Source organism: Prionailurus viverrinus, chromosome C2 (genome assembly GCF_022837055.1).
Source record: "Prionailurus viverrinus isolate Anna chromosome C2, UM_Priviv_1.0, whole genome shotgun sequence".
NCBI lineage: Eukaryota > Metazoa > Chordata > Mammalia > Carnivora > Felidae > Prionailurus > Prionailurus viverrinus.
Genome location: NC_062569.1, coordinates 58992995 through 59000010, shown reverse-complemented (window position 1 = coordinate 59000010; position 7016 = coordinate 58992995). Strand labels below are relative to the sequence as shown.

Below are 7016 nucleotides of genomic sequence, written 5' to 3'. Positions count from 1 at the left end.
GTCAGAAATATTTGATTTCATTAAAGCATCTAGTAAACTGGGCCTATAAGAGTGAGCTCTGGATGTGTCAACCCTTAGAGGTCACTTCACTGATGACCTTGGCATGAGCAATGGCAAAGGAGGTCAAGGGATGAAAATCAGACTAGTGAAAACTTAAAAAAGGAGGGATAGAGAGAAAGAATAATGACCACAGACAGCATGTTTGAGAGAGTTTGCTGTTGAAGGGAGAGACAAAATACAAAAGTTGGAAAGGCACATAAGTTCAAAGGAAGTCTTTTTAAAAGACAGAATGGATTTGCATGCTGATGCAAATGATTTAGAAAGATATTGATGAAGTAAACAGTGAAAAGGTGGACACAATGTCTTTGAAAAGGAAAGTGAGCCTGAGGTTTGGAGTACAGTTGAAGGAATGAGATTTTCAAGGGAAAATGGACTCTATCCATACCTCCTAAGGAAAGTTACAGGATAAGTAAAGATTCAATATTTACCAGTTCAGTGAAAACAAATTATGGTTGTGTGAATATAGTGGAAGAAAATCCAGCCTAAGAAATTAGCAACATCATTTTGATTCATGTATTTTTAAGTTTAAAATTAAGGTTAAGAGCCATCATAGATAAGGTCATACACTTATTCCTTCACCTTAATCATGCCTCTCTCTCTAATGATATGAAATGAAACTCCACTTTTCTCTAATTTAATTCATCTTCACTCTACTAACTCTGTGTAGTGCCTGCATTTTTGCAAAATTTTAGCTGAAGGAATACTATCTGAGAGTTAGCCAAATTAGATTTCAGTCTTCAGCCTGCTACTGATTTAGTTAGTGTTGACCACTCAATTTTGTTGATCTTAAGTCTCTTCTTTTGAAATGGAATGTTAAGGCTACATTTTAATAATGGTAAAAATATCTTGCATTTGTCCTCCCTCCGGCAGCACAGATACTAAAATTGGAACGATGCAGAGAAGATTAGCACAGATGACACGCAAATTCGTGAAGATTCCACATTTTTATATACCACCTCACGCTAGTCAGAGTGGCTAAAATGAACAAATCAGGAGACTATAGATGCTGGTGAGGATGTGGAGAAATGGGAACCCTCTTGCACTGTTGGTGGGAATGCAAACTGGTGCAGCCACTCAGGAAAACAGTGTGGAGGTTCCTCAAAAAATTAAAAGATTTTAATCTTTATTAAAAGAATTTAATAACTGCTAGGAATTTACCCAAGGGATACAGGAGTGCTGATGCATAGGGGCACTTGTACCCCAATGTTTACAGCAGCACTTTCAACAATAACCAAATTATGGGAAGAGCCATAATGTCCATCAACTGACAAATGGATAAAGAAGATGTGGTTTATATATACAATGGAATACTACTTGGCAATGAGAAAGAATGAAATCTGGCCATTTGCAGCAACGTGGATGGAACTGGAGAGTGTTATGTTAAGTGAACTAAGTCATACAGAGAAAGACAGATACCATATGTTTTCACTCCTATGTGGATCCTGAGAAACTTAACAGAAGACCATGGGGGAGGGAAAGGGGGAAAAAAGTTACAGAGAGGGAAGGAGGCAAACCATAAGAGACTCTTAAATACTGAGAACAAACTGAGGGTTGATAGGGGTTGGAGGAGAGGGGAGGGTGGGTGATGGGCATTGAGGAGGGCACCTGTTGGGATGAGCACTGGGTGTTGTATGGAAACCAATTTGATAATAAATTATACTTAATATAAAAAAATCTTGCATTTTATAAAACAATGGAAATGTTTAACATTTTTAAAAACATCTTTTGCTCTAAATTATTATACTCTAAGAGAAGGTGTAAATTTAAATTTAAGACTAAATTCATATTTTTCAATACTTTATATTTTGACCTCATACAATATATTATATACAGTAGAATGTTTAACTTCCATTGTTAGGTTGCAAGTCTCGTAATACTAGAAAATCTTGCCTTCTCTCTCTCTCTCTCTCTCTCTCTCTCTCTCTCTCTTTTCCTGTAAAGTCCTGAAGCCCACAGCAGACACATAATATATGCTTAGTGAGGGTAATGAAGGCAATGTGTTAATACACAGAGTTTTATTTTTGATAATGGTGATATCCCTTTGTTTATATCCAGTATTCTTGTAAGTATTTAAAACATTAGGTTATTTCATGCTGACCACAATGAGAAACCACTGTTTCCCCTTTACTTTTGCTTAAGGGAGTTTATTTTGGAATTTGGCCACTTGTCACAGCCATAGTCATGATTAATACAGCATGAAATCGGACAAGCTGAGACTCCTGGAAAAGCAGCTGACAGTTCTAAAGTTAACTGGTAGAAAGCTGAAAAGTCTAATTACTAGCCAAATGTAAAGACCTAGGAAGATGTAGTTCAGGAGATTCAAGACTGGGATTTGGATCCAGAAATTCAAAGTAGGGACCACATACATCCTGAATTCTGGGCATTATGGCAAGAGGACAATACAGCCCCTGTAGCATTAAGAGATCACAGTTAGCACTTCCCTGAGATATTAGTTACGAGGTGGTCAAAGGAAAAGCCCACAGATTTCTAAAATACAAGTGACAGGAGCCTGTTTTCATTTCTACCTGGCAACAACACAGCAAATCCACCTGCAAAGGATAGAGGAGGATCTGGAATTGCACTAAGCTACTATGATTCACTGATCTGTTGAAAAGAGGTAGCATTGCCAGTAAACACCTGTGCACACTTATGGGCAATAGCTGAAATAGCATCAACCTGTTATTTATAACATATACCAGTGATTGCATATCATTTAAAAAATAAAAACAAAAGGAACCGTCTTTGAATTCAAGCTTGAGATTTGAAAAAAAAAAATTCTCAAGAGTATGATAAAAGCCAGTTGAAAATAAACGTCAAATGCCCCTGAACTGGTCTCATGATGGCAAACCCATGGATAGTGGATATGGCATAAAAAGAATCTATACCCACTTACTTCCAAGCTGATGGAATGCTTCCAAACTTACCTTTTTTTAAAAATCTGTTTTAACCCTAATCACCCATAAGTCTCCTAAAAGCCTGATTTTGCCTCTTAGCTCCATTTTCTTGCAAGATTCACTGGATTTTGTAATCAGCATTTACCTTACCTTTCACATATATAGTAAATATCAACTCTCTATCATGCTGCTTCTATTGGGTCATCATCAGTCCTGACTCCTTATCGATCCAAGAAGGGGAGAAGATAAAGTAAATATGAATATAGACTTATTTAAAAATCCAAGCACAATACAAAAACTGGAATTGGAACTGTAGTTTAGCAAAGAAGACATTTTTCTCTCTTTCAGATGATAGCGAGAGAATCTAAGAAAAAGGCAAAATACACAAATGAGATTATGCAGTGAAGACAGCCATAGAGACCATTCATGCTGTCTTTTTATTTCAAAATAAGCAAAGTGAGTAGAAATTGCAGCTGATTGCTGTTCATTTAAATTTAGGATTTTAAAGAATTAATAAGACACCCAAAATGCACTCTTGCTAGTGGTTAAAATGTTTCTACTGTCATTTTGAGATGTGTTCACTCTCAGCCCCTCTTGGAGATTACTGAAGAAAAACAATGTGTCTACAAGCTTTAGGTAGAACAAAGAGTGTATCTGTCAGTTCTACCCACAATTTTAGGAATTGGTGCCTGTGATCATCAATTTACTTTAGCTGTGCTCCTGACTCACAAGAACATTAAATACTCAAGGGATTAAATTCGAGTCCCTTGGGGTTCTGTGCACAAATAGGCTGATTTGGTCTAGTAATCAAATGAGATTTGTTTTATAAGAAGATACAAGCACAATTACTGAAACTAAATACAAATAGGGGAGAGAGTTGCCAACCTCAGAAGCATGTCAGTGTTTTAGAACAGGGAGATAACAGGACATCCACTGTGAATGAGACAAATAACTGCCCGATTCTAGGAGAAAGTCCTTGGCCAAAGTCCTCTTCTTAAACATAGACGTTTTGTGAAGTGCAGTGATACAATTCTATTTGAATTACCAACTTTTTTTACTCCCTACAAACAAACAGCTATAGCTTAATTCAGCAGTATATAGACCCTCAGAAGAGTTCGCACGGAACAAAAATACATACAAAATTGAGACTATTGGAGCAATATAAGTAGTTCTTCTTTTCATTCTAATTCCTTTCCTAATATCTTGTATTTGTCTAATTTATGCCCACAACTCAGAACTGTTGGAGGAGGAAAGGGATGAGGTTCTATTTAATTACTTTGCACATGGATCTCAGCCAGAAGCTAGATAATTTAATGTTAATTTATTCCATATATTAGCCTGGCACTATGCATATTGGAGGATTTGCAAAATCATATACAATTTTATAACAGTGTAGTTTATAAATATAGGCATACCTCTTTTTATTTCACTTCACAGATACTGGTTGTTTTCTTTTCTTCCCCCCCCCCTTTTTTTTTTAACAAATTGAAGGTTTGTGGCAACTCTGTGGTAGAGGTAAGTTTATTGGTGTCATTTTTCCAACAGCATTTGTCCACTTTGTGTCACATTTTGGTAATTCTTGGAATATTTCAAATGTTTTCATTATTATTATATTTTTTATGGTGATCTGTGATCAGTGATTATGACTCACGGAAAGCTCACACGATGATTAGCATTTTTTAGCAATAAAGTATTTTTTAATTAAACTATGAACAGTTTTTAGACATAATGCTATTGCACACTCAACTACAGTAGAGTGTAAAATGTAACTTTTATATACCCTGGGAAACAAAAAAAAATAATTTGACTTGTTTTATTGCAACATTTGTTTTATTGCAGTGGTCTGAAACTAAATCTGCAGTATCTCTGAGGTAGGCTTGTACAGAAGTAACATAAATAGCAATAAATTATGAGTCTAACGGCATCAAAGTGATGTTTAACTTATACATAGTTCAAGAAAAAATATAAATTTAAAAAAGTTTCTTTAAATATGTTATGATTACAATGAATTGTTATATAAAAAGAAACTGCACATCTAAGATAGACAGAGGTATTAATTTTTCTTAATTTCTTCCTGACATTCTTTTAGGAATTTCTAAGTAACTATTTCTTATACTCTGAAAATGAACAAAATCTGTTTTAGAGCTTCTTTTTAAAAATATTTTTAATGTTTTTTTAATTTATTTTTGAGAGAGAGAGAGAGACAGAGTGCAAGTGGGGGAGGAGCAGAGAGAGAGGGAGGCATAGACTCAGAAGCGGTCTTGAGGCTCTGAGTTGTCCTGTCAGCACAGAACCCAATGCGGGGCTGGAACTCACGAACTGTGAGATAATGACCCAAGCCAAAGTTGGACGCTTAACCAATGGAGCCACCCAGGCAACCCTAGAGCTTCTTAAAAGGGGAAACTTTAAAGAATTATGCTGCTAGTTTTTAAATATCAACCAACAGGTATACAAATATCTTTGGTAATTTGGCTGGAAACATTTTATTCTCCATGATTCAGTCAGTTGTTCTTGTATATTAATAGGCTTTATTTAATATTTTTAAGAAATATTTCTTAAAACCTACTTGGAGTTTTCTTTTGGATGATTTTTAAACAAGCTAGAAATCACGAATGGCAAAATTTGCTTTAAATTTAAATATATCCTCAGGTATTGTTTGTTTGTTTAGGTAACAAACTTACACTTTTTCCAATAAATTTCATGGTGACAAAAAACTCTCCAAATTTTAAATTTAAAACTGTGTCTAACATAACTTTTCTCCAAAAAAAATTTACTTTTGCACCCATTGTTAAAATTTCACTTGTGTATTGAAATGGCAGGTTGTGTTCATTTTATGGAAAATATTTTCTACTTATTATACAACAAAGCTACTTTCTGTGATAAAATGTCAGCAGATTTTAAACAGTTTCATTTGTAAATTACTAGCTCATCTTTAAATTAGAAAAAAATGTTTATACTTTTTAAAACTTTTTTTTTCATGTTTATTTTTGAGAGAGAGAGAGAGAGAGAGAGAGAGAGAGAGAGAGAGCACATGAACAGGGGAGGAGCAGAGAGAGAGGGAGACAGAATCCAAAGCAGGTTCCAGGCTCCCAGCTGTCAGCACAGATCCTGACGCGGGGCTCAAACCCATGAACAGCAAGATCATGACCTGAGCCAAATGTGGACGCTTAACGGACTGAGCCACCCAAGCGCCCCTGTTTATACTTTATACAAGCAAACCTTTAAACATCTAAAATTGCAAGATATGAACACATATCTATGTGTTCAGAGGACTGTTATGGTCTCGATCCCTCTTGTTACCAAGAATTCTTTCACTATTTAATATTATAAAATCCTTACGTCTATTTAGTGGACAAGATTCACAAAAGGCAAATCAACCGCCTTTTACTATGGAATGCTCAGCTCACTTTTCCTTCAGGCATCCAGGCTAACATGCTGGATCATCTGATAAACGGTCCAAGAAAGAGTACCAGTGTCCATCTTGTAGCATTAAATATCAGTAAGTATAAGTGTTTCTTATACTTTTAAGTTTTATTTATTTATTTTGAGAGAGAGAGAGAGAGAGAGAATGAGCAGGGGTGGGGGAGTGGCAGGCAGAGAGTGATGGAGAAAGAAAATCCCAAGCAGGCTCCACACCAGCAGCTCAGAGTCCAACACTTGGTTTGAACCCACAAACCACGAGATCATGACCTGAGCCAAAACCAAGAGTCGGCGCTAAACCAACTGAGCCACCGAGGTGCCCCAATCCTTCTTATTTTTATTAAAAAAAAATGAATAGAAATAGTAAGGTATTATATCTAACCCAATGGATTGTCTTGGAGACCACTGACTTAGAAAAAAAGTTTCAGGCTAATGGAAGGCAGATATACTAGAGAAGAAAAAATAAGAGCTGAGTAGAAAGAGAGAGAAACAAACAAAATTATCCTGAATATACAGGTGACATTTTCTTAGTACCAGGCTCAATATAACATTCAACTTCAGAATGTAAAATTGGTGCATATATATTGGAAATGAGGTTTATAATCAAAGGAGAAGGCAGGGATAATCACATTTGGGGAAAAA

The 7016-nt window shown here is 35.7% G+C and overlaps 1 pseudogene; it reads left to right on the top strand.

Moving 5' to 3' along the window:
- Window positions 1-914: 914 nt before the first annotated feature.
- Window positions 915-1008, top strand: LOC125175848 (uncharacterized; annotated as a pseudogene).
- Window positions 1009-7016: the final 6008 nt, after the last annotated feature.